This window comes from Danio rerio, chromosome 7 (genome assembly GCF_052040795.2).
Source record: "Danio rerio strain M-AB ecotype USA chromosome 7, GRCz13ab, whole genome shotgun sequence".
NCBI lineage: Eukaryota > Metazoa > Chordata > Actinopteri > Cypriniformes > Danionidae > Danio > Danio rerio.
The window spans coordinates 32,409,978-32,437,177 of NC_141027.1; the positions used below are offsets into that span (position 1 = coordinate 32,409,978).

At 38.0% G+C, this 27,200-nt stretch overlaps 1 protein-coding gene and 1 long non-coding RNA gene across 4 annotated transcripts in view; one reads left to right on the forward strand and one right to left on the reverse strand.

Annotated features, from left to right (window-relative positions):
* mettl15 (methyltransferase 15, mitochondrial 12S rRNA N4-cytidine) overlaps positions 1 to 6,160 on the forward strand; it is a 305,277-nt gene extending 299,117 nt beyond the window's left edge. Inside the window, exons 7-8 of one of the 2 annotated variants that reach the window (XR_015494813.1) lie at positions 3,191 to 3,285; positions 5,516 to 6,160. The gene's annotated coding sequence lies outside the window, so the exon portion shown is untranslated. The remainder of the gene's footprint in view (positions 1 to 3,190; positions 3,286 to 5,515) is intronic. The other variant, XM_087259617.1, reaches the window with a different exon arrangement.
* LOC103911388 (uncharacterized) lies at positions 1 to 23,457 on the reverse strand. Of its 2 annotated transcripts, XR_015495795.1 has the most exons (4): positions 23,221 to 23,429; positions 19,296 to 19,388; positions 2,440 to 3,246; positions 1 to 1,003 (listed from the first exon to the last, which is right to left on the reverse strand). It is a non-coding gene; the product is annotated as an uncharacterized LOC103911388 (long non-coding RNA). The 2 variants fall into 2 exon arrangements; XR_015495794.1 differs by lacking the exons at positions 1 to 1,003; positions 2,440 to 3,246 and adding an exon at positions 5,987 to 9,020 and having other exon boundaries at positions 23,221 to 23,457.
* Positions 23,458 to 27,200: the final 3,743 nt, after the last annotated feature.

Genomic DNA, 27,200 nt, shown 5'->3' on the forward strand with positions numbered 1-27,200 from the left:
AACTTTCAAGAGGGTTTTAATTAGCCAGTGCTGTATACGAAGATAGAAATATCTGACAAAGTAAAGAGATTACTTTTCCAGAGAGGAAATAAAAAGGTAAAATGTAGATGTTGCTTTATTCATGAATCCAACAAAACGGGTGCATCAGCACTATGGATATGCAATAAGTGCAACAGTAAGTCAGAAGTTTTAAAAAGCATTCCACAGCAATAAAACCAGGAAGAAATGCAATGGAAAAGTCAATTGAAGGTAAAAAAACGAATGCAATCTTAACTTACTTATTCTGTTTTTACTTATTATCAATATTCTGCTTTATGAAGACAGATAGCCAAAGACAGAGAATTGTTATTTATTTATTTTTTGTTAGTAATCTGTAAGATTGAGCAGCCAAACACTTACACTTGTGCTTTATCAGGTCAGCTTCCCCAGTTAACCTTTATGGAAGCTAATAACCCTGAAGCCTTATCTCTGTAGCATAAAATTGATTCTACAGCTGGTACATAAAAAAGATGCTTTAAGGATGTTGACTTATACAGGTCATGTCAGCACTGGTTGAGCGTGACGGTGTTATATTGACCACTAATTGAAGCCGGCTGCAGTTTGACTCGACAAGTGTTACTGTGGGAGCCGTACACACATATGTTACATGTAACCTAAACACTTTTTTGAGCAGAAGAGGCACATTTAGACTCTGCAGGATACATAAAATGATTTTGTTGCATTTTTGTGTCCCTATACTCATATCCAAGTCTTATGACTGATGAGTTATTGACTGTTTTACCACCGACATTTTGTCAAACTTTCAAGACGGTGGTATCACAGCAACTGCGAGACACTGAATTTTCAAGACCTTCAAGTGAAAGCTGCATCGCCTGAATCACAGAAGATGGAGGACTGGTTGTTCAGCTTCACAATGCCAAAAATACGCAAAAACTGATGCAACTTTTATCTTCAGAGACGTCACAAGCATCGGGTGGCAAGACTGACAAATGACTGCAGAACCCTGAAAAAAAAAAGTGGATAATCTCCAGCAGACGACTGCACCAAGAGACATAAATAGTTCATGAAACACAGAATGTATACAATAAATAGATATAATAAGAGTAGTAGTAGCAATAATAATAATAACAATAGGTGAATGTTTTGAAAATTTACTTCTTGGGATTTACAGTCACTGGCCACTTTATTAGGTATTCCTGACCAACTGGTCATTAACGCAAATGTTTAGTCAGCCAATCACATGGCAGCAATTTAATGCATTTAGGCATGTAGACTTGGTCAAGACGATCTTCTGCAGTTAAAACTGGGCATCAGAATGGGGTAAAAAGGTGATTTAAGTGACTTTAAATGTGGCATGGTTACATTCAAGTATTTCAGAAACTGCTGATCTACTGGGATTTTCACGCACAACCATCTCTAGGGTTTACAGAAAATGGTCTGAAAAAAAAGAAATGAGTGGCTGTTCTATGGGAGCAAATGTCTTATTGATGCAAAAGGTCTGAGGAGAATGGCCAGACTGGTGCCTTGTATTAATGGTTCAGGCTGGTGGTGGTGGTGTATTGGTGTGTGTATATTTACTTGGCACACTTTGGGCCCGTTAGAACCAATTGCGCATTGCTACAACCTACCTGAGTATTGCTGCTGACTATGTCTATCCCCATATGTCACCACAGTATAGCCATCTTCTGATAGCAGGATAACACACCATGTCATAAAGCGACTCATCTCATACTGGTTTCTTGAACATGACAATGACTTTACTGTACTCAAATGGCCTTCACGGTCACCAGATTTCAATCCAATAGAGCACCTTTGGGATGTGGTGGAACGGGAGATTAGCATCATGGATGTGCAGCTGACAAATCTGCAGCAACTGTGGGATGCTATCATGTCAATATGGACCAAAATCTCTGATGAATATTTCCAGTACCTTGTTGAATCTATGCCACGAAGGATTAAGGCAGTTCTGAAGGCAAAGGGGGTCCAACCCGGTACTAGTAAGGTGTACCTAATAAAGTGGCCGGTGAGTGTATAAGTTAATGGATAATAGCATACAAAGTTTCCAACTACAAAACCAGCACATCTTTTTTCTAACATAGCAACATCAGTACAATGCCAATATAGCTTTGGCTATTATTGAAACAAATATTTAATCAATGCTCGCTTTCAGATGAAAAAGTGATCAGTGATTCATGCCTGCTAAACGTTGTCTATCAAAAACAAAATTGAATGTTTTCACTATGAAGACAAGCTAAATATATTTTCATAGGCTTTTTAATACTGGCATAACTTTATAGATAATGTTATAGAGAATCTACAGCTGGTCAATGTACATGTTTGGGTCCAAAATAATTTGTTCATTCACACACTATATGTATGAATATCAGTTTATAAAAAACAATAATATATTTACCCTTTTGTAAACAAGATTCTGTTTACCTTGTGTTATTTCATCTGTCTCTCTCCATCTCTTTGCAGTAATAGGGCAGCAGGCGACATATTGCTAAGGTACGGTTAATTTGGTAATGGTCTCCCGTGTGGCGAACCGTTAGATTAATAATTAATAAGGCTTATTGAACAGCAGACATGACAAATAGGAGCAAGAGAGAGAGAGAGAGAGAGAAAAGTAGGCATGCTCTAAACGTATGCAACATGGCGAAGGATGAATATATAAGAAACAAGTATAAATAATAAAAGACGCTAAGACACGTTGAAATTAGGCTCACGTAGCATGAGGTCTGGATGCAGAATTAGGTGTCAAGTCACTGGTTGGGAGAGTGCAAGGTAAAGGCTGGCAGTGTGTTGTTTGCGAGTGGAGAAAGTACAGATGGATGTGCTGTTTTAATGAATCTGGATGTGGTGTGGCGTCACAGTGTGGACTCACAGAGCCAATGGGATCAGCTCAGAGCTGCACAGCGCTGACCTTGAAACTGGAATTAGTAGGATGACGCACAGGCCACAGGTGTAGGAAAAGAAGGACAGAACGAGAAATGCAGCTGGAGAGACAGACAGAGAAAAGACAAAGACAAAGTGGGATCAGCCGCAGACTTTTAATGAACACGTAGGGCTCCGCCAAACACGTGCAAACATCTCGTATCGTACACATAGCTACGTGCCAATATTGTGTGAACGGTTTGCTTGACTTCATATGCATGTCGTTTGCTTCCCCTCATGCGTATGTGTCCTTCAGGGGCTGGATGTGATGCAGATGGAGGAGGGGTGGATGAGGAGAGAATGAGAGTCTGCCTGAAATACAGAAAGCAGACACAACTGACGTGAAAGCTGGTAAATGGCATTTTTTGATTAAGTAGACACCATTATAGAATAACAGCAGAACACTTTTCCTGCATTTTGGCCCTTCATTTATGAGGCAGTGGAAACTTCTGTTTTAGTGAAAAGAAACAATCTGTGTTACCTGTTTACCTGTCTATAGGCATGTTTGAGCACATGGCTGTCTGAAAGATTAGGCAGTTGACTTGTTGCCTTACTGACCTATCAGGCATTGACTTTGGAGGCATGCTGTCAAATGGTATTTTATTATTAAAACAGAGATACAATTTATTTGCAACCTATAATTGTGAAAGGGGTCTGGCTGCAGATGCAATCTGAGCTGCGTGCAATGCTTTTGAATGGGCTCACCTAACCCTACCCCTCACAGTGACGTCACTAGCTTAATTGGGTGGATTGTGTCTGACATTGCATCTTTGAGATATGCAATCTCAGCTTGCATCATAATGGCTGCATCCAGATATTATTGATGATTGTACCTCTTAAGGTTCACAGTAGTTCCTTAGGGCAGTAGTTCCCAATTCCAGTCGTCAGGACTCCCTGCCTTGGGTTAAGTCTAGATTGGATACATCTGTGGAGACTCATATCATTCATTCATTCATTCATTCATTTTCCTTTGCTTAGTGCGTTTATTTATCATGGGTCACCACAGCAGAATGAACAGACAACGTATCCAACATATGTTTTACATAGCAGATGCTTTTGCAGTGAGAGGCCCTGGATGCAGACCTGGTGCAGTGCAATCTGAGTTGCATCCAATGCTTTTTAATGCGCTCACCTAACCCCACCCCTAACCCTAACCGTCACAGTGACGTCACTCACTCCATTGAGTGCATTGTGTCTGACATTGCATCGCTGAGTGATGCAATCTCAACTTGCATCATAAAGGCTGCATTCAGATAATATTGCTTGCGGCTGCAACCCAGTTTTAAAAAACATCGATACACACTTATTCACATGCCTTATTTAGTTTGGTTGAATCGCACAAGTTTGTTTTCCTTTTTGGTGCGGTTTGTTTGGGCAGGTGTAAATGTAGCAATCACACTCAGATGTGCACCAAAAGGGGACCAAAAAACTGAGACCTCCTTGAAGAGGTTTAGCTAAATTAATTCACGACTCGCATGCATTTATCTGAAAATAACTGCACACCTGTAAAATGTACATGAACTGCAAAATGTAAAGGAACAACATTTTTTTTGTTTTTCACACTTAAAATATTCAACAAATTATCTAAAAATGTATTAAAAACTATTAAAAAGGCTTCATTTGCATTAAAGGTTTATTGAAGAAATTGTAACATTCCACAAAATATTTTTTAGAGTGGAAAAGGGGGTTTATAAGATTATTGGATTATTTCTTCCAACTAAGAAAATTATTATTATTATTATTATTATTATTATTATTATTATTATTATTATTATTATTATTATTAAACTGTTTAGCATCAGCTTCTTTGTGGAACCCAAATTGGTGCTTCTATGTCATCCAATATCCTTCATTTGAAAACACATTGACAGTCCAGAGTGAGAAGCAGGCGTCTACCATTAGAGTTTTCATGTCATACCTGCTGAAGATAATGTCAGCATTATAAACATAAGAAAGACATAAGAAACATTATAAAAGTTGAGATTTAGGGAAAAATTAACATTGTAGCTTCCATTGACTGCCTTATTCCATTGACTGCCTATAGACTGATATTTATATTTTTTTCTAATTTGAATCTCTCACTATTCTGATGCACAGGCATTTGTAGCTCTGTCCGCTTTTAAAATAAACACAATCTCATTTTAATTTAAAGCAACAGTCACCAAGACAGCACATTTTGGATCAAAGTTTCAGTTTTAAAAAGTTATAAAAAAAAATCATCATATGATATTTTGAGCTGAAACATCACATACACATTCTGAGACTTGTTTTACATCTTGTTAAAAGGGACATAATAGGTCCCCTTTAAAATCAATTCTGTGTAAATTATAGATCTAATTAGATTTCACACAACAACATTCTTTTTATAAGGTTTATAAAGTTGACAGTTTAACAGCTCACAAACATCATGCCATCATAGCAATAAACCAGAAACATGCAAGACATGCTAGTAAATCTGTGAAATGGTGGACATGTAAATCCACTCTCTAAGGTTTTCTGAATGATCCAGCAAAACGAATAGTCTTTTCATAAGCCCAGTTAACACGTTTGCCAATACTGAACTGTGGATTGTTTCCTTTAGGCATGGATACGAGACAGCATGAAATGTTTCTGCGGCTGCATAGACCATGAATATTTAATAAGGTAAGCACCGACGCAGTTTATTATTGGTTGTCTGTTGTTAACAACTCGTAGCATTCTAGATCAATATTGTGCAATTTTATAGACTTTTTGCATCAATCAGAATATGTGTGCAATGTGGCCTAATCAGAGAATATTTATAAGGTTCAAGAAGTTGTGTGACTTGACATATGCTGTGTTTTGTTTGTTTTTGGTAACCTGATTATTTGTATTTTGCACCTATGCTTTATTGAAACAAATCACCCTAGTATGAATATCAAGTCATCATATGCTGGTGTCGTCTCAATGCAGTATATTATTTATTCATACTACAAGAGCTGTAAAAAGTACTGTTTGTGTTCAGCCACATAAAGGAAGTGAATAGTGACAAGCAGTAAGCTTTTAAAAAGATACAAAAGTATTTTTAAAAATGTTTCCTTGCAATGTGTCATATTTTTATTGTTAGGGGTATATAAAGTAGGATTTAATGACAAAAAAACAAAAACGAATTTAACAACAATCTTAAAGGGGCACTATCCACTATGACAATAAAGCATACAACTTGCAAATAAGCAAAAAGAATAAAAGAATAAAACAACAACAAAAATATGCCTGTTTTGACCTTATTCTTCAATGCTAAAGTCCGGACATTTATGCTATTGTTTTAGAACTTCCGATTCAGTTGCCTTTGGGAAAAAATGTCTGGAAATAATAAACTACTTGCTCAAACAACTTGCTCTACAAACAAGTGTGTTCATGACTATACAGACAAAGCAGATTTATATAATAAGACAATATCAGCCAATAAGATTACAATAGCTGAGCCCACACATATGCGAAGAATAAGGTCAATGATATTTTGTCTAGATTTCTTTCTTTGTTCTCAATATTAACAGATACTGTTAACCAGCTAATGACATACCCTTATTTGCAACTTGAACATTACTTGAAAAATCTTTAAAGATCTTTTCAGAAAAAAAATGCTTATCTATATCTCTACCTCTATTCAAATGTCATGTAATATCCCATACCATGACCCCTCAATCAATTTGCTTTTCTGCTTTTCTTTCTTCAAGTTTTAGGCTTGTTTCTAGTCCAAATATCTACAAATTCTTAAAACAATATATATTTTCTTGCAAGAAATTCCAAGATGTCCTCGCTGCAGTCTGTATCATGATGCTGTACTGGACCAGGTCTAATATATAGAGGACCTTGTACCACACACTAAGGTAACACCCATACTACTGTGACAGTTGGGTTTAGGGTTGGGAGAGGTGTAGGTGATCAACCTAGTCCAGTATGTCATCAAGCAGTAAGCTGCGGTGAGGACTGTCTCGGAAATACTGGGTCTCAATCTCTAATAACTGTGATCATTTTTCGCACATTAGAACTTCTCGTGAAATCTTTTCCGTCTAAAGCCTCAATCACACTATGAGCAACTCACAGCCGCAAAGCAATAAGCTAAATTTCAATGAAGAGTGGGTGACTTCCGGTGACTTCCGTCTGAGCTATGGTGACCATTGGTGACCATTGGTGACCAGGTGGGTGTGTCGAGCGACGCGACAAAGTTGAGAATCCTTCAACTTTATGCACATAAAAACAATTCTTGAGCTTATTGTTAGTGATGTAATAAAAGAATCGGTTGTATTCTCTGTGCTGTATAGACCTACACAGACCTGCGTTTGCAGCAGGTCGCCACTCAGAGCGTCAGACAGTTACAAAGTTGCTGCTAATGTGAATGAGGCCTAATTAAGAACACAACAACGTGCATACAGAATGCACATAAGTTTGTTTATAAACTCATTCTTCTGTTACTGAATTTGGAGTGGGCTCTGTTCTTAATTAGTGTCCGCATGCACAAGGTTAGTCATTTGCACCGCACCAGCTGCATATAAGTGGCATTTGTCCTAAAAAAATGTAAATATTTTGCACTTTTATGATGCTAGGCAACCACACTTTATCAACGGTCTTGATGCTCAGGTATCTTTTCTGCACAAAGTTGACTTTTTCCAACTGCAAGAGTGCTGTGATCACCAGTAATGTAGCCCTCATGTGTCACTGTAGAGCACTTTCTATCATTCACTTGAACTACATATCCCATCAAGCCCTGCAGTCACACAACGGTTTCAGGGCACTTGTTCTTGAATGAGCTAGATTCTGTGCCTGACGATCAGGTTGTCATGATCCTATCCTTCGACCACCACCCGTTCCACAATGAATCACACCTTACGGTTCCCCCTGTGGGTGGTGGACCTGCAGGAGGATGGTCACTTTTGCTCCTTCACGCTAAGCCTGGGTTAAAACCTGGCCGCCAGGTGCTCGCATATGAGCCCCAACCCCAGGCCTGGCTCTAGGGTGGGCCCCAGCTGCGCCATACTGGGCGAAGGTATGCACCTCCAAATTCAAGGCCATGATGCTCCACCGGAAACAAGTGGTTTGCCATCTATAGGTTGGGGGAAAGTCTTTACCCCAGGTGGTGGAGTTCAAGTATCTTGGAGTTTTGTTCACAAGTGAGGGAAGAATGGAACGAGAGATTGACAGGTGGATTGGTGCAGTGGCATCAGTAATGCGATCGATGTACTGGTCCGTTGTGGTAAAGAAGAAGCCGAAAGGCAAAGCTCTTGATTTATTGGTCAATCTACGTTTCTACTCTCACCTATGGTCATGAGCTTTTGGTCATGATCGAAAGGACAAGGTCTCGAATACAAGCGGCTGAAATGGGTTTCCTTTGCAGGGTGGCAGGGCGCACCCTTATTGATAGGGTGAGAAGCTCTGTCACCTGGGAGGAACTCCTGGGAGTGACACCTGGAAGTAGAGCCGCTGCTCCTCCACATTGAGAGAAGTCTGAGGTGGCTTGGGCATCTGTTTTGGATGCCTCTTGGATGCCTACCTAGGAAAGTGTTCCAGGCATGTCCCAACGGCAGGAAGTCTCAGGAAATCCCAGGACACAGTGGAGTGACTATGTCTCTCGGTTGGTCTGGGATTGCCTCGGAATCCCCCCAGAGGAGCTGGAGGAGGTGTCAGGAGAGAAACCCAGACTTCCCTCTCCCCAAAGACTGCTGCCCCTGTGACCTGGCCCCGGAAAAGTGGGCGAAAATGAGATGAGATGTTTGTGAATGAGAGCAATTGTCTTGTTTTTCAAAATAATCTCAAAATTAGGTGTATTTCCTGAAAACAAGCAAAATAATCACTTTAGAAATTATGATGAGGATTATTTTGCTTGTAAAATACACAATATTTTTTGCTTGTTTAGAAAATGCTTCTTGATTTAATAAATTTTAGATATTTGGACTAATACAAGACAAAAATTCTAGTTAGTAAAAGCTTTTTTGGCAGTGTGGACAATGCCAGTGCAAACTTCTTGTTTTTAGTGAATTAGTCTCTGGATCATGATTTGTAGATCTGGATGTGGAGATCTGAAAACAGTCTCCTCCTCCTGTTCCCTGTCAATAGATGAGTCACCAAACCTGCACAGACACAGTGAGACGTAGATGAGAAACAGAGACAAAAGGGACATTTAACTGCTCTAAAAGCCTATCATGAAGAATGATAACTGGAATGCAAAAGTTTGATAATTGTTGTTATTACAAGCATTGACCTTTTTAGTCTCATTCACTGATTCTCAAACTGCATATATGCGGCTTGATATCTTCTAATTTTTCATTTTTCTATGATTCATTAAAGTCATTTCTCCCATTGGCAAGTAAATCAGAAGTTACAAAGTGATAAAAAAAAACGTCAATAAAAAATGTGCTAAAAGGTCAATAGTGAGGTCAACTCTACATTTTCAGAATATGTACAGCTTATTTATATTACATTTAATATAATTTTAGATACTTTGGGGCATTTGAATGCTTGATTGGCTGGTGAACATTTTAAGGTGTGGAGTTAATTTCACAGAACCACACAGCTAAAATAGTTACAGGCAGATCTTGACTACATTACAATTCCATATAATTTCACCAAAGCATTCAATCATTCAAACGCAAATTATTCATTCATTCATTTTCTTTTTGGCTTAGTCCCTTTGTTAATCTTGGATCGCCACAGCGGAATGAACTGCTAACTTATCCAGTACATGTTTTACGCAGCGGATGCCCTTCCAGCTGCAATCCCATCTCTGGGAAACATCCATACACTCATTCACACACATACACTATGGACAATTTAGCTTACCTAATATGTAAAAAAAAAAAAAAAAAGTGGTTTTAAAAAAAAAATTGTTTTTAATTTAGTGGCTAATTCATATTAATTTGTATGATTTAATTTGTGTGTTTTAGAAGGATTTGCTCATCTCCCAGTGACGGTTGGGGCTGGGGCTTTAGTGTCACACCTCCTTTTAAAAATCATATAATTTTGTACTACTGAATTTGGAGTTATGAATTCATATGAATTAGCCACTAAACTGACAAAATGTAAAACAGTAAAATTTCTTCGTGAGATCAGGCTGGTAATTTGTTAGACCACCTGAGACTGTTCAGAGTACTTTTGATTTTGATTTGTCAGCCGTGTCCTTAATAATTTTTTAGAAACAATTTAAAGATTCATTCTTTTCATCAACACTTGCACTTCTCTTACCAACACTCTGTATTCTATTTTCTGTTTCATCTAAAGAAATTGCCCTGGTCGTTTAACATAAACACTTTATGTTCCATGTTGTTTAAAAAAATTATCTGAAAACATAGCGATCTAAAAAAAATCTAACACTAACAATTCCTTTTAATTAATTAATTAATTTGTTTTTTACTTCATATTCATCGGATCTTAAAGTTATGTTGTATTTATACTACTACTATTTATAGGAAAAAGAAATAAAACTTCACATACAGCTGAAACAAAATATGTAAATATTAAATGAAAATATAATTAAAATGAAATGTGTAATAGCTAAAATTAAATTATATTTATAAGTTAATTTAATATAATAAATCTGCATTATAAATCATAGAATTAATCGGGGATGCAGTGGGTAGTGCTGGTTTGAGCCTCGGCTAGGTCAGTTGGTATTTCTGTGTGGCGTTTGCATGTTCTCCCTGTGTTCGCGTAGGTTTTCCTCCGGGTGCTCCAGTATTCATAGTCCATGTGTGTGAATAAAAGTGTATGGGTGTTTCCCAGTACTGGGTTGCAGCTGGAAGGGCATCCACTGCATAAAACATATGCTGGATAAGTTTGCAGTTCATTCCGCTGTGGTGACCCCCGATTAATAAAGGGACTAAGCTGAAAAATGAATGAATGAATTTGAAATATAAATTGTAAAAACACCACTATATTCTGTTTACTTGCATTATTTTTCCATTTCTCTCTGGGCATTCATTCACAGCACAACAATCATACAGTATATCTTATTGTATATATACCTTAACATGCTATTTGTTTTTAATCTATTTCACTTTTTTTAAATTGCTGCAATATCTACAGAATGTTTACTCTCATTCATGCTCTTGTTTTTCAAATTTCCTTTCATAAAATAATGCACATACACCTTCATTAATATTGGCTGTCCTCAGGGGTGTTTTTTTTATTGAATGAAATATGACAAGGCTCAGACATAATTCAGAAAAAAACTAGGTAACTACAAAAAAGAGAAATTGAATACAAATACATGGGAACATGATGTTCAAATCAATATGACGTTGTTGCTGTGAGAAAAAAAATGCCGGAATAAAGTTTACAGAGAGACACTCACTGGAGAGTTCATTGCTTCGAAATGACTGTGAAATGTTCAATTCATAGTCAATAGTCTTGCCAACGTCATTTGGAGCCCACACAAAGGTGCGTAATCATAACAAATTCATAATATCTCATAACTCTCCAGCCCTTTACTAGCACACTAAATGAAAATAAGATTTCAGAAGCACGTCAGTGTTGCTGGCGCTTTGGCTGGGTCTCACTGCAGAAATGAGAGTGTCAGCAAGTCCCCGCACACCTACACACACACACACACACACACACACACACACGATTGAAACAAACACACATTGTGCTCATTCCCTTATTCTCAGTAGATTTTTGACACTGCGGATGCTATGCTTTTCAAAAGATTTTTAAACAGTAGACGACAAGAACGGTTGCTGAACATGTTTGAAAATGACTCCAGCAACAGGAGCTGAGCCTTGGCCAGTGCTCAGGATAAAATATTATTGAATGTCAAATGATATTTATGTACACTTTTGTCCACTGAAGTCCCTTGATAGTGAGTCATTTCACTCTGCAGACATTTTTAACACTCTGTTGTAGGAATTAAACATGCAAATGCAGGTAGATTTATCTTTTAATCTTTTTTCTAATAGTGTTAGACTAAAACTAAAAATGCTAAATAAATAAATAAAATAAATAAAAAATATATTATTAAAGTCCAAAAATGTAAATATTAAATGAAAAAAGGTTATATTTAATAAAATGTAAATAAAAATAAGAAATGTTGCCTTGGCCGACTAAAATAATAAAATATTGACGGACTAAAACAGAAGCAAGTAAAACTGAAATATTGATATTATGAAATTTGTAAAAGTATGACCAAATGTTCAAAATAGTAAATGACCAAATAGTAAACTACTAAATATTATTATCTGAAAAAAGTTTATCTGTAAATGGGTGAAAGTCTGTGCTTCATTAGATCCCTTGTGGCACTCTATGGAGGGTGCTCTAGGAATATGGGGTCAGAGGCGTTCTTTTAGGGCGTACTCACACTATGCTGTCCGAACTGTTCCCAGGCCCGTTAGCCGGATCATTTGAGAAGTGTGAGTGCGCTGAATCAGGCTCAGACGCGGTTCACTTGGCCGGCCCTGGCCCGGTTGGAAGAGGTGTGCCTGAACGTGGTTCACTTGGGCTTTAGCACGGTATGTTTGTGTGTGAGTGCAAAACGCGCCTAAGCCCGAAACTAAAAGCAAGATGTGAGTTTTAAGGAACTGTTTCATATGGATTTATTTATCATTCTTACCGTTCAATGAACACAAACTGTCGTAGTTTATTAAAGACGCAAACTCCTCACTGCACCACAGCTGCGCCTTCAGCAAACCTCCTAACTGCTGCAGCAGGACTTTATGACTGTTTATGAGCTTCAAAAGTGGCTGATCTGTTCAGCAGAATGTTTGACTGTGTGTCACCGCATCCCAAATGACTAAAACAATTTAACTAGAGAAATCTCCACTGTGCTGAGCGAGAGCGCTTCTCTACTGAACAACGCATCATTGTTGACGTAAGCGTGTCCAGGACCGAATGTAATGTGAGTGCAGGCCTGTCGGAGGAGACAGGAGGGGGGACAAATGTGCTTTGGGCGGGTTCGAGGCAACTGTACATAGTGTGAGTTCGCCCTTAAGAGCAGTCTCGTCCCTGTATGAACACAGTGGGAAATTAGTTCCCAATCCTGGCAATAAGTCAGACTAGTTTCCAGTGCATGTTGGGCTCTGGCAGGGCTGCTCTTTGTCACCAATTCTGTTGATAGTTTTTATAGACATAATTTCAAAACACAGCCTTGGGCTAGAAGGCGTCTGGTTCGGGCACCACAGGATTTCTTTGCTGTTATTAACAGACAATGTTGTTCTGTTGTAATCATCGAGCATGGACCCTCAGCATGCACTGGGGTGATTTGCTGCCGAGTGTGACGCCGCTGGGATGAGAATCAGCACTTTGAAGTCCGAGGCAATGGTGCTCCACTGGAAAAGGTGGTTTGCCATCTCTAGGTTGTAGGAAAGTCCTTACTCCAGGTGGAGGAGTTCAAGTCTCTTGGGGTTTTGTTCATGTGTGAGGGGAGAAAGGAACGTGAGATTGACAAGTGAATAGGAGCAGCGGCAGCAATAATGTGGTCAATGTACCAGTCTGTTGTAGTAAAGAAGGAGCTGAGCCAAAAGGCAAAGCTCTCGATTTACCGGTCAATCTACTCTCACCTATTGTCATGAGCTTTGAGTCATGAATGAAAGGACAAGATCTCGGGGACAAATGTGTTTCCTTTGCAGGGTGACAGGGCGCACCCTTATAGATAGGGTAAGGAGCTCTGTCACCCATGAGGAGCTCGAAGTAGAACCGCTGCTTTTCCACATCGAGAGAAGTCAGCTGAGGTGGCTCGGGCCTCCTGGAAGCCTACCTAGGAAGGTGTTCCAGGCATGTCCCACTGGGAGGAGTTTTCTCAGAGGCCTTAGAGAAGACCCAAGACACGCTGGAGGGACCTTGTCTCTCAGCTGGTTTGGGAACGTCTCGGGATCCCCCCGGAGGAGATGGAGGAAGTGTCTGGGGAGAGGGATTTCTGGAGTTGACGGAAAATATTCAGTTAACGCGACCTTTGCTGCAACCGATAGTTTTTAGTCACGAGTTCATGTTCTCCCAGTGTAGGCGTGGGTTTCCTCAGGGTGCACCGGTTCCTTAAGTAAATTGACTAAACTAAATTGGCCATAGTGTATGTGTGTGAATGAGTGTGTATGGGTGTTTCTCAGGCATCCGCTGTGTAAAACATATTGTTGGATAAGTTGACTGTTCATTGCGCTGTGGCGACTCCAGTTAAATAAAGAGACTAAGCCGAAGGAAAATTAATGAAGTATAAATGATAATAGTTACCACAAATTGTTATAGGCCAATGATGCTACCATTTGGTACAAGTCTATAAATTTCTCCTTTCTAGCCATTCTTTTAATGAAGGAATTATGTAGAAGTACAACCCAGGCATGTCTTCTCGTAGGCTAGTAACGATATGTAAAAGCGCAACAATTATCCGGCTTTTTTGCTAAATTTTTTAAATCGATTTAGCTAGAAATTGCTCAGCTCGTGACTTGGTGATCAATGGAAGATATTAATGTTTTGGCCGCCAGGGGTGGGCGTTCCCCTAATGGTGTAACATCATGTAAAAACTATCAATTTCATTAATAAAAGAAAAGCGAAACAGCTTTTTTTTATTATAACACTAACACACAGAAAAGCTGTGGAGATTGTGAGCTCCAATGAATCCTGGGAGCATTAAGTGGCTCTGCTGGAAGTGACACCACAAGCTTCAAATGCGGCGCACAAGGAATATGTGATGAGGCAGTAATCGAGATCCTTTGTCATGTTGCTTTTTTCACACTGAGAAAACAGAATGAACCAAAAATTACGGTCTCACCATTGTTATTAAAGGTTACAGTTTCAACAATATTCATGCGTTTTGCTGATCCCTGACATCGAAAGCCACAGATCTGATTCATGTTCTGTTTGCTTTTGTGTGTCCTTTCAATCAGATCTGCAAACCACATTTCCCAAAGCCCCAAACTCTCATTCTGGTTTGCAATGCATGTGGAGGAACATGATGTATAGATCTGATCTTTCTATTCTCTCTCTCCTTTCTCCCTCTGCATTTTCAATGCACCGCCACAGTGTGTGTTGTGAATGAAGCGGAGAGCGAGCGTGATAGAGAGAGAGAGAGGGAGAGAATGAAATAAAGCATTTGGAAGGTGAGTCATAACTCAATAGCCTTATACGAGTGCAGCATGGTGGGTGTGAATGACGTACAGACTCTATTCTAGAATCAGCTGTGGCCATGAAAATAACATTCCAGGGTCCCTGACTAACCTGCTGCTCGGCTCTTAAAGCTTCACACCTCTAAGTGATAAATTGTCGGGCTCAGATTAAGATGTTGCTTTCCTTTCATTGGATAGACGCACACGCACACACACAGCCGTTTGCATTGTGCATCTGCTGTTATTGCTACCTTCAGTTTGGGTACACGCTTTAAGCTTTGTGGTCAGAGAAACTCTGTGAACCTGAGCGTGATGGCATTGCAGATGTGGCTCAGGTCATTGATGTGATGATCATTCTGCCTGTCTCGTCTATCGAAAAATGCATAAGATACTTAATTAGAAGTATGTACTGTATAATGATTTCACACACACACGTCTTTGATGATATATGGGGGCACACACTAATTTAAAATTGTCAAGGTAATGTGGTCAGGGTACAAACATAATTACATTTTTCCAAAAACACTATATATTAGGGGTGTAATGGTGCACTATGGTTCATGGTCATGGTTCGTTACGGCAGACCGGTCACCGCTTGACAATTGCTAGGTGACCATCAACAGTTTTCTCAGAGGATGACAAGCTGGCAAGACATTGCTGAAACTCTGATACAAGTTTTATTTATGGAGAAAATGACAAAGCACTGCAGTGTTTGGGTGTTCTGTGTTTGTCTGAGATAACTAATCAAACCAGATGTGTATATTCCATACAAAGTATGAAGCTTATTGCACAGTTCTTATCACGTGACTCAAGGCATTCCTTCAACTAGGTGCGTCTGGAAGGCGCGAGTGCATCACGCAACTTGAGCATGCAAGCCGAGCACCGCCATTGGAAATAACAAACTTGCACGAACTCTAGAAAAGTGATATGCGAACGGCCCCTTAAAGGGCCTCCAGCAGTTGATCTTTTTGCACAGACATGGTGGATACACCTGAGTTGTTGACAAATGGGTTGCGGATCCATTCCTTGGCAATTTGCAGTAGAGGTCTGTGACCAGATTTCTGCGGGGTGGAAATAAATTTCCGGATGAATCGCGGGAGTGGTCAGTAACTGGTTTCATTTTGGACTCCCGAGCAAGCGTGCTCGTGTATGTATGTGTGTGAATGAGACAACGTGATGCTGCATTTAGCTTGATTGTTGCTGTGTGTGTGTGATGCCTATTTGTGTGTGTCACTTGCTTGGTGCTTATGTGTGAGTGTGTGTGTATTTATACAGACAGCTTGTTATAGGCTGTCTGGACTGTATAGCTGTGTGGTTTTCGGTTTTGTTCTCCCCCCAGCTCGTTAGCAGGAACGGGCCAGCAGGTAGAAAATGGGGCGGGTTGCGCAGCGGGACAACAAATCCTGAATATAAAATAAAACATTTTTCAAAATAAAAGATCGTTTAGACTTAGATAAAAAATAAAACTGAAATAATTCATGATTTCTTGTTTGGCCTGGTACCAATTGATCCACGGACCGGTACCGGTCTGCGGCCCGGTGGTTGCGGACCACTGGAGTATGGTACGTCTTGTGCTGCAAAAGTACAAAATACATTTTTATAATTAGGAAACTGTGTCAAACTTCCTTACGTGCGCACTAAATGAATCTTTTTTTTCATAATTTTTTTATATAAATATGGTTGAAGAATGGTTGAAGAATGTGTGTGACCATTACAAACTTGGATATGGGACTAGTGTTGCAAATTTCTGTTTAGGGTGGCAAGTTGATATGGCAATGACAACATGTCGGAAAAGTTACTGAGGACTGCGTCTCTTGTTTTCAGACAGAAGAAGGACGCATTCTTTGTGAATGACTGCTAATGCCGAGTTCAGACTGCATGATTTTCAAAGTAGTCACGTCAAGGATGTTTTCACACTACATGACTGGAGTAGAGTTCTGTTACTCCTATGGTAACACTACAAAATGGATCGGCGACAGGGGGTTTCCCACTGCATGACTTTCTCGGTCCGCAAACTACGTCTCACAACAAACACACATTAGAAGTGACTTGAAAAAAACACAAAGTCACATAGTATATCTTTTGCTATTTACTACACAATGAGAAAGAAGCCTATTGGGGGGTAGAAAATCTACTTATTCTGCTCACCTGGCTTTTAAAGGGAATTAGCATTTTTTCTTAAACTTTTTTCGTTTGACCCGGTTGTGGTTTTGCTCAGAATGACACATCAAACAGACATGGGTGCACTTGCCAAATTTCCACTAGTTTTTCCTTCATTTCTTGGGTTCAAATAGACTGAAAAGAAGACCTTTTAACTTCTCCACTGTCAATAGTTCACACTGTGTGATCATTACTCACGTGAATGAGCACCGATTTGACTGTGATTTCAGATATTTGTTGGTGAGTTCTCAAAACCGGTCGGTGAGTCAAAATTGAGAATAAAATCATGCAGTCTGAAGTCAGCATAAGGTGCTGCACTGCTGTGGTCTTTTCTATTCAACTCCAGTGACTGTATTTATCATTGCAATGCAGAAAAAAAGTCTGTCTCACATCAATTTGTTAAATATTTACGAAATTTAATCTATCACAAGCACAAATTTTCCTCTTGTTTCGTGTTCCTTAACACGACTTACTTACTAACCTACTCTATTTTCAACCCATTTTTTTGTGTTTCTCAACATGACTTTTCACCTATTGTATCTCAACTAGCTTTATCTTTGGTATCTCCCAACTCATCATAAATATGCATACTTTTAGAAATATTTAGAAGCACCTAACCCAGCATCTACACCAAACACTCACTTCATGTGAATTTATTGCTATATTAGACCATAATAATTCATACAAACAAGTCATGTTGCATTCCGAGCCCTCTGAAGCCAAACAATCAGAGTTATTTGTGGGGTTTTAATAGCTGAAAATGATCTGGGTTCTGCTCGTTGATATCTGATCTAAAAAGAAAATTCTGCACATTAACATGACGCAGTTGGTCATGAGACTAGGAATTGATTTACATGCTCATGGTGTAGTGTAAATTCAATCATTTTGACCATCAGAAGTGAGAATGTGTTTCAGTAATGTGCACTGTAGTGTTGGTGTTGTTTGGTCACATGTTTAAATGTATTGCCGATCAGCTGTGCTGATGATTCAAAACATCTGTGGCTAATTATCATGCCGATATCTAAGCGCTGGGTTTTTGTGTCATTGTCAGTTTGTTATCATTGGTCATTGTTGCTCTGTGTTTTGTCAGGATGCTCTGTGGTTCTCAGGACTTCATCTGCTCTTCTATACAGCAGAACCTTTATTTTCTTTTTCCTGTTTTAAACTGTTTTTCACTGTTTACCATTACCATTATTAACTAAAAACCTTGCATCCTGGATCCTTCTTTGTTATTTACTATTTATGGGATTGTGACAAATATGTCTTGTCTATTGAAAATCTTTAGTCAGTGGTCATGTTGAGGAACATAATTTGCAGAGACAATTTGTGTCCGTGAACATGAATTGATAGATTAAATTGTATGACTATATAACAAACTGGTTTGGATGTATGAACTTTGTGTTATTGTTTTTTATCTCCTGAATCTCAAATTCTACCTTTTTTCACTGAGTTATGAGAAATCATTTTTGTTACACTTTAGTTTAGGTCACAATTCATGCTATTAACTACTGGGTTTACCTGAATATTTATTAAGATATTAACTGTTCATTAGTAGTTCATCTTATTCTGCATCCCAAAACCTAAACCCAATTTCTACCTTACTAATTACTATTACAAAGCTAATTAGTAAGTAAATGGTTTCTTACGGTGAATTGTAACCTAAAGTGTTACCCGAATTTTTGTCTGTATCTTTCCTGTGGCAATAGATTCCTACTTATATATGTATGCATGTCTATATGCGTGACATACTTTATGGACATTCCAGTTTAAAACTCTGCTTTATGTTGATGACATGTCAGTGTCCATCTGTGATATGACTAAGGAAGCCAGGCCAGATTTATTCCATCTCTGTGGAGTTTAAGAGGTGTTTGGCTGTCTCTGCATTAATGAATGGGATTTGGCCTAAGCCCTAAAGATCTCACGCTTCCGTCTGTTAGACATCTGCGGAAATTACAAACGCACAACACTCACTCGCAAAGCAATTTACGACACTGTAATATATAGTCAAAAGAAATCTAATGGAGATGAAACATCAGATTGACAAAATAAAGGACATCTGCTTTTGATTGGTGATATCAGAACACTTTCAACTTGAACCTGTTAAAATGAGGAAGACAGTGGTGGCTTTCAACAGCCGTTGACTCAGATACAGGTACTTACACGACAGAACTACCAATTAGGTGCTTCACAGGGTCTTGTTAGCCTGTGTCTTCTCTGTCCAGCGTTAAGTTTCTGACACAGTACACTGTGCGCCTAGAGGGAAGGAAAGCAAAAATGAGAGAGCAGAAATCACATGTCTTCAAGTCCTGTAGTGTGGACGTGAGGGATCAAACGCAAGACAGAATATGACAGTGGTTTTTTGAAAGGTTTTTGGACTCTAAAATGAATCTCTTGTGAGGCGCAGTCTTATTAAAATGCAGGGTGGGGAGTGCAAGTGCTATGCATGCCATTTGAGAAAAAAGTAATAATGGAGACTGGCCAAATATGAATATTACTATAAATTCATTATGAGGTGTCACATGAGGCCTAAATAATGAAATGTTAAGAATATATGGGTTGATGACTTGACTTTGCGTTTTGAATGTTTTGCATAAATAAATATAATGAGTATTGACATCATTTAAAATGCAGTAAATGGTTAAACATTTATTTGTCTTCTTATAAAACTGCTAAATATATTCAAACTAACTCTCAAAACTTTTCTATCGTGTGATTGTGTCAAGCATAGTTCAATAAATTACAACTTATATAAATTAAAAACAACATTAAAAAAAATATTAATACCTTTAATTATAGATGATTTCATGCTGTCCACAGATTTCTCTAACAAATGAAAAATGTGTTGTCACTACCTAATCTTGATTACCAAAAAATCACATTGTATTTTATGCTAATCTAATTTAGCTAAATCGAATAATTTTTTTTTAAATGTGTTTACTTTAATTTCCCTTCTTATTTAAAGCAATTTTTTGTTCCATTTACATCATTATATTCGCTTCGTCATGTGCAACAGAATTATTTTTTGGTTCCCAGAATTTCTACAGAAAGTGGCCGCAGGTCCTTTCGATACAAAGCCCCTTCCGACTGGAACAATCTCCCTTCTTTTTTTAGATCAATTAAATCACTTCGTCTTTTCAGGGCTAATTTATTCTCTCTTCTGGAAACAACTTGCGAATGTTATTAAATTTGGCTCCAAATTAAATGTTTATTATTTATTTGCATATCAAATTGTTTGTACTTTTGATTATATGTTGTTGCTTTTTTAGGCTTGGGATTGTGGGAAGTGTTTCAGGCGGAGTGTGCTGCTTGTTTGATTGTTTGTTTGTTTGTTTGTCTTGTCAAGTGTATGTGCTTTATGATGTGTTGTACTCTGTTTGATTTGTGAACTTTTTAGGGACCCCCTCGAAAATGAGATGATTCATCTCAAGGGGCTATCTCATTCAATAAATTCAAATTCAAATAAAAAAACACTGCAAGTTAATATTTTCATTCATATTTCATCTAAATATGCAAATACCAAGTTACATTTCTTTGATGCCGACACAGCATGCTCAAAGTACACATTGTTTAGTGACATTTTATAAAGTGAAAATTTCAGAGTGAAAAGTTTTAGCATTCCTTTTTGTTTTTGTTTTTTTTGTTTGTTTTTGCCCTGTGCTTGCCAAAAAAAAGCACTAGGAAGAAATACTGACTGGTCTTTTTATTGGGATTTTGCCTTCAGAGCTGGCTTAGGCCCCGTTTACACTATTAGCTTTTAGTTTTAAAACGCAAAGTTTTGCTACGGTTATGCCATCCATCCACACTACGCTGCAGTTTTCTAGCACCGAAAACGGGTCGTTTTGAAAACGCTGGAGAGACTGTTTTCATTCTATAATGCTGCTGCTCCGTCTCAGTGTGGATGGGGGAAAACGGAGACATCTGAAAATGGAGGCAGGGCTGCAAACATTCGCCTCTCTGATTGGGGCTCCTCCTTCTGTATTAAGTAGCCTACACACAGTTCAGTCCTGCATCCTCTCCTTTTAAGTTCAGACTTTGCAAGTTTGATATATGGAAAACTCCAGAGGACATGTCGGGTAAATCTTCAAAGGGAACAGTTTACTTTATAACCTCATTTATATCATCCAACGTTGTTTCACTTTTTTTAACAAAAAAATTAAAACATGATTTAATGAACTGCTATTTTCATTTTGATATTAGCAACTTAATAGACAGCAGAAATGTTGAGGTGTTGTGTAGCTACATATTTATATGAGCATCATCTTCACTATATGCACATTTTATAACAAAACGGAGCCTATAACATTGCTGCCTCCTTTCATTTTTATTGAAAATACGAAACATACCCTCTCTTTTGCTGAATATCAGTTTTAATAATCAATAATGGCCATTATAAAAGTATAATGTACAATAAGTTTATACATTATAGGAAATAAAGGCAAGCAATCAGTCAATATACAGAATGTATGGGGTTACATTAATTATTAACTTATCTTTACGCTCAGCCAAAACATGTTACCTGAGAACAAGTAATAAATTCAAAAGACTAAAATCGGGAATATATGGTTTTAAGTATAGACAACAAGATGAATTACAAATCACGTTTAACACATACAGTGAGATTAGATCCAGCGGTAGATCCTTGATGAACAGTCCGACGAGCACAGCTCTCATCTATGCTGTAGTGCATGCCAGTGTGTGTGTGTGTGTGTGGTCACATGGTGTGCTTTTTTAGTGGTGTGGTGTGGTGTAGATAGAGAGTTGTTCAGAAACGGTAGGTGAAATGCTAGTGTGAATGCAGATCATTTTCATTCTAAAACACCGTTTTAAAACTTTAGTCCTTTGTGGCATAGATTCAACAAGGTACTGGTAATATTCCTCAGAGATTTTAATCTATATTGACATGATAGTATTACGCAGTTGCTGCAGATTTGTCTGCTGAACATACATAATGCGAATCTCCTGTTCCACCACATCGCAAAGGCGCTCTATTGGATTGAAATTTGGTTACTATTGAGGCCATTTGAGTACAGTGAACTCATTGTTATGTTCAAGAAACCAGTCTGAGATGATTCGTGCTTTATGACATGGCTTCTGGAAGTGTGGTCATGTAAGGATGGACATGGTCAGGTAGGCTGTTGATACAGCAGATGCCCTTCCAGCTGCAACCCATCACCGGGAAACACCCATACACTACCATTCACACACGTACACTGTGGACAATTTAGCTTACCCAGTTCACCTATAGTGCATGTTTTTAAACTTGTCAGGGAAACCAGAGCACCTGAACCCACACGAACACAGGGGAAACATGCAAACTCCACACAGAAATACCAACTGACCCAGCCGAGGTTCGAACCAGCGACCTTCATGCTGTGAGGTTTGAGATGTGAGTTTTTTTATATTTCCAGTATAACAATCTAGGAAATACATACTTTATAATTTTCCAACTAATGTCTAACATAATAATTACTTAAAGGTGTGAACGTTTAAATATAATTCATTTTCACAATGATAAACTATTCACTTGATGATTTTCTGACTAATTAAAAAGTAGAATGAAAATGTTTGCTGAATAGATTAAACATAATTAAAAAAATATTAATGAATAACTTTGACAACTCTAAATTTGAAATTTCTAAAATCTAAAGTAATAAAAAAGAATTAAATACAATGCAATACAAAATACATAGTACATGCAGTAATTGAGAGGGTATATACAAAGTTTCATTGCTACTAGTATAATTTTAAGCAAAATAATCAACACTGCTCTCCACCACACACAAGTTCTTTTAGTTGCAGTTTTAAAGCAGTTGTGGTAACATAATGTTGGCACCGACAGAGAATCTCCTTGGTTAGAAAAGAGTTTAATGTGGTCAAAATTCGATTTGAAAAAAGTCACGTAGACCAGCTGCATGCAAAGTGTCAACAGCTCCACTTAGCACTTAAGAAACAAAGTTCAACAGCTTCACACAAGGAGCCAGACCACATCAGAGAGTTCAGAGAGTCTCAAAGAGAGAGCCAATATCTGCAGCAGATAGCCAAAAAAGAAGAGGAAATTGAATGTAATCACAATAAGGACCCTTACCTGCCAGGCATGCTCATGTCACTCACAAAGACATAAAAGCAGCCACACGTTTCCCAACAGGAGAAAGTCTGCAGGTGCTTCTTCTAAAAGACTCCACCGGGAAAGTTGTCTGACTTCTTTTTGCATTATAAGATGCCCCAAACATGACCAGAAGCTCGGATAGGAGAGTCTGGGAGAGGCAGTGCTCCACACCTTTATACACTGCCATCAATACAGCGATCCCACGAGGATATGCCTTATTGCACACCTGGCTCATTGCACTTCAATTGGGCCCCCAGGATATTTATGATGCACCTGCACAAACAGGCCATGTGGGTTCTTGCCAAGACCCTCTAAGATGCATCCTTGGGACTCGGTCCAGAATGTGCTCAACAAGGTCTCCGTCAGCCCACTTACATGCCCAGATTTGCCCCATCTTCACTTGAAAGATGCAGTTGTGCCTGAGGCTCACAGTCACCACACCAAACTAATACCCTTTATTTCCCTGTGCTCCTCACACCAAACACACACATACACATACACGCACGCACGCACACACACAGACACACACACATACACACACAGAGCTTGTTGCTAGCTTAGACTTGGTGATAAAAAAAAAAATATATATATATATATATATATATATATATATATATATATATATATATATATATATATATATATATAATTGGTCCTAATTTTTATTTTATTTTTTTGCAATAAATAAAGATTTAGAGTCATTTTATACAGAATTTGTTGGATTAAGTCAGATTTTTAATCACAGCAGATGTAGTATTCTGATCAATTGTCATTTTGGTATTGACTTTAATAAGGGGTTTAAACACAGTTTGGCAACAGTGTGTGGATATAGCCAGCTTCTAAAGGTAAAAATAAGTTAACTCTGTTTTGATTGACAATATCCCTTTGTACATGTCATAGGAGGGGGATTAATGATGCCCATTAATGATGATCTCTTCTTTATTGTCATAAACAGTCCTGAGTGAGAAGCAGTCATCCACCATTAGAGTTTTAGCAGCATACCTGCTGATTGGGGGACTAAGAGGCACCATGTGTGTGGAGTTTTAGGATGCACACATGAACACCAGAATCGCCATGGACTACCTTTTTCTGAACCACTTCTTTTGAGTTTTTCAGTTTTTCATAAAGATAACGTTACGCCTGTTTTGAATATGCCATTATGCTGATGCATAGGCATTTGTAGCTCTGCACAATCTCGTTTGAATTTTAAGCAACAGTCACCAAAACACCCAACTTAGGCTCATTCTGAAAACATAGCCCTATATATACGTTTCTGGAGATCGTGAATTTTGTAGCCAGAAGTATGTATGGCTGCATTTCATCTTTTAAAATAATCACTACAGGGCGGTATGTTGCTGTTTGTTTTCATGCTTACCAGCTGACTGCTTATCTCTGTATGGACTATTTTACCACTATTACCAGTTTGTACAGAAGCTCGCCATGTACGTCGGTGAACTTGAAACGCAAAGTGAAGTTGACCACCACAACAGGGTTCAAGTCTGGTGAAGAACGATTCCAGAAAGCGGGTAAGACAAAAACAGAAGCCAAAAAAATTAAATAAACAAGTAAATAATATTGAGAATGTGAAAATCTGAAAAAGCTTTATAGGGCTTTTCTTTTTCTAGATTGCTTTTTAAAACCGTCGGTTGGGTTCAGGAAAGGGGGTGGGCGGTGAATTTGTGCTTTTAAAAATACTATTGATTGAGTTTAGGGAGGGAGGAGGGTGGGTAGGTCAATCGATCAGCCAGTCAGTCAGTTGACAGCGGCCACTGGTGGATTTACGCGAGAAGAGCGAGCGCAAATGGCACTCACAAGAGAAATTTGCAATCTACAGTACACAGCGGCTTCTGGTGGATTCGCGAAAATAAAAACTGATAAAAACATATCTCCTGGGGCGTATTTGGTGCTCTTCAGAAATGTATATAGCAGTACATTTTCAGAATGAGCCTGGGTTGAAAACACCCCAATTTGGATTAAAGCCTAAAAGAGTTTCAAAAACTTATAAAATATTATGCGTGTGGTATTTTAAGATAAAACTTCACATACGCACCCTAGGGAAAACATACTTATTTTATACCTTAAATAAAAAGGGCAATAATAGGTCCCCTTTAAGATATTTTATTTGAAATAGGGAAGAAATGTTGTTACTTTAGAATCAAATAAAATTATTATAAAATGTTACTCATACCCGTATGTAATAATTCCAGTAAATAAAACTCAATTTTTGTTATGTCAATGTTAATGTCATTGTCAATTTTATTTATATATTACTATTTAACACAACCAAAAGTTGACCAATGTGCTGCACAGTACAAATCAAAACAGAGAAAAAACTAATATATATATACCATTACAAAATTATAGCTAAAACAGACAATTTTCACTGATAAAATGCCAAATCAAAGAGGTAAGTTTTCAACCTAGATTTAAAAGCAGACAGTGATAAAATAGATCTGATACAGAGGGGCAGAGCATTCCACAACCTAGGACCAGCTACTGTGAAGGCACGGTCACCTCTGCATTTCAGCCTCGACTTAGGGATGCATAATAGTCTTTGGTTAGATGACCAAAGAGACAGACAAGGCTGATGCTCAATTGACGTGTCTGATAGATAAGAAGGTGCCAGGCCATTTAGAGATTTAAAAACCAAGAGAAGCATTTTAAAAGTGACTCGATAGTGCACAGGCAGCCAGTGCAAAGAGTGTTATAACTACTTATACTGTATATTTCAAATTGTATCAAGTGAATATTGTTGAAATAAAATAAGTGCACTTTCCTTATGTTGTGGTTGGCCAATCACAATTAAGTATGGAGTTGCATAACTTTTTATTCAACACCTTTAATTCCAAGACTGTGTGCTGTGATCAAAAGAATATAATAAATTGCTCTTCTTATTTCTCAAGACAAAGAAAGGAAAAGATCTGTTTAAGTTGCAAATAATTAGATTTTACAGTTCATCCTTAGCTTTTATTAATTCAAGAATATTTCTGCCTGCTACTTAATAAAACCTATGGACAACTTGCCATTAGGCGGAAGTACTTGTGTGTGACTAACATTCTGCTTCTACGTCTTCAGAACAAATGTTCAAGGTTATCTTCAGACAGAGAATAGCAATTCACCAAGATTACACAACACCAAAATTCAGGTGCTTGTTCACCTCTTACACAACTGAAAAGAGTTCTCACAGTCTGGTACAAAGATCAGCTCATTTTGATGGATATGAGAGTTAAAGATAATCCATTCAATCACAAACACACACACACACACACACACACACACACACACAAACACACACATTTTATAATGTCTAATCCCTTGTGTTCCCAAAATAGCAATCCGTTCACTACTTTATTCACTGCAAAATCCAACTTGCATCATAAATTATGTTGGTTAATGGTTGAAGAAAAAATAAATAAAATTGTGTAAAGGACAGAACTAAGTCAATTAAGCCCTTTTTGATTACAATAAAATTCTGTCATCATTTACTCACCCTCATGTCGATCCAAACTTTATATACTTTTGTTCATGCTTGACACAAATGAAGATACTTTATATCAAATCTATTAAAATTTCTATTAATATCAAGATTTTTGTATTACTGAAAGTTTATTCACCCAAAATGCTTCAAAACATTCATGAATCTTAATCAATCATATGGTGTTTTTTCAAAGAGACATGATTACTTGATATTTTTTTTATTTTAATCACATACAATACAAACACTGATTAGCAATCACAAAAAAGTAGTCAAACCATTCTAAGCATTATAGGCTTAGAATTTTTAAATGATTCCTAAACAGGGAGTTAATTCAAGAACAATAAAATAAGAAAGATGATTTATTGTATAATTTTGTTTTCTGGTTCTAGTTAGACCAAACTTTGCACAACAGCCTGTAATTCAAGCCTAGGCTCATTGGAAATACAGTTGCAATCAGAATTATTAAAGCCCCTTTGAATTT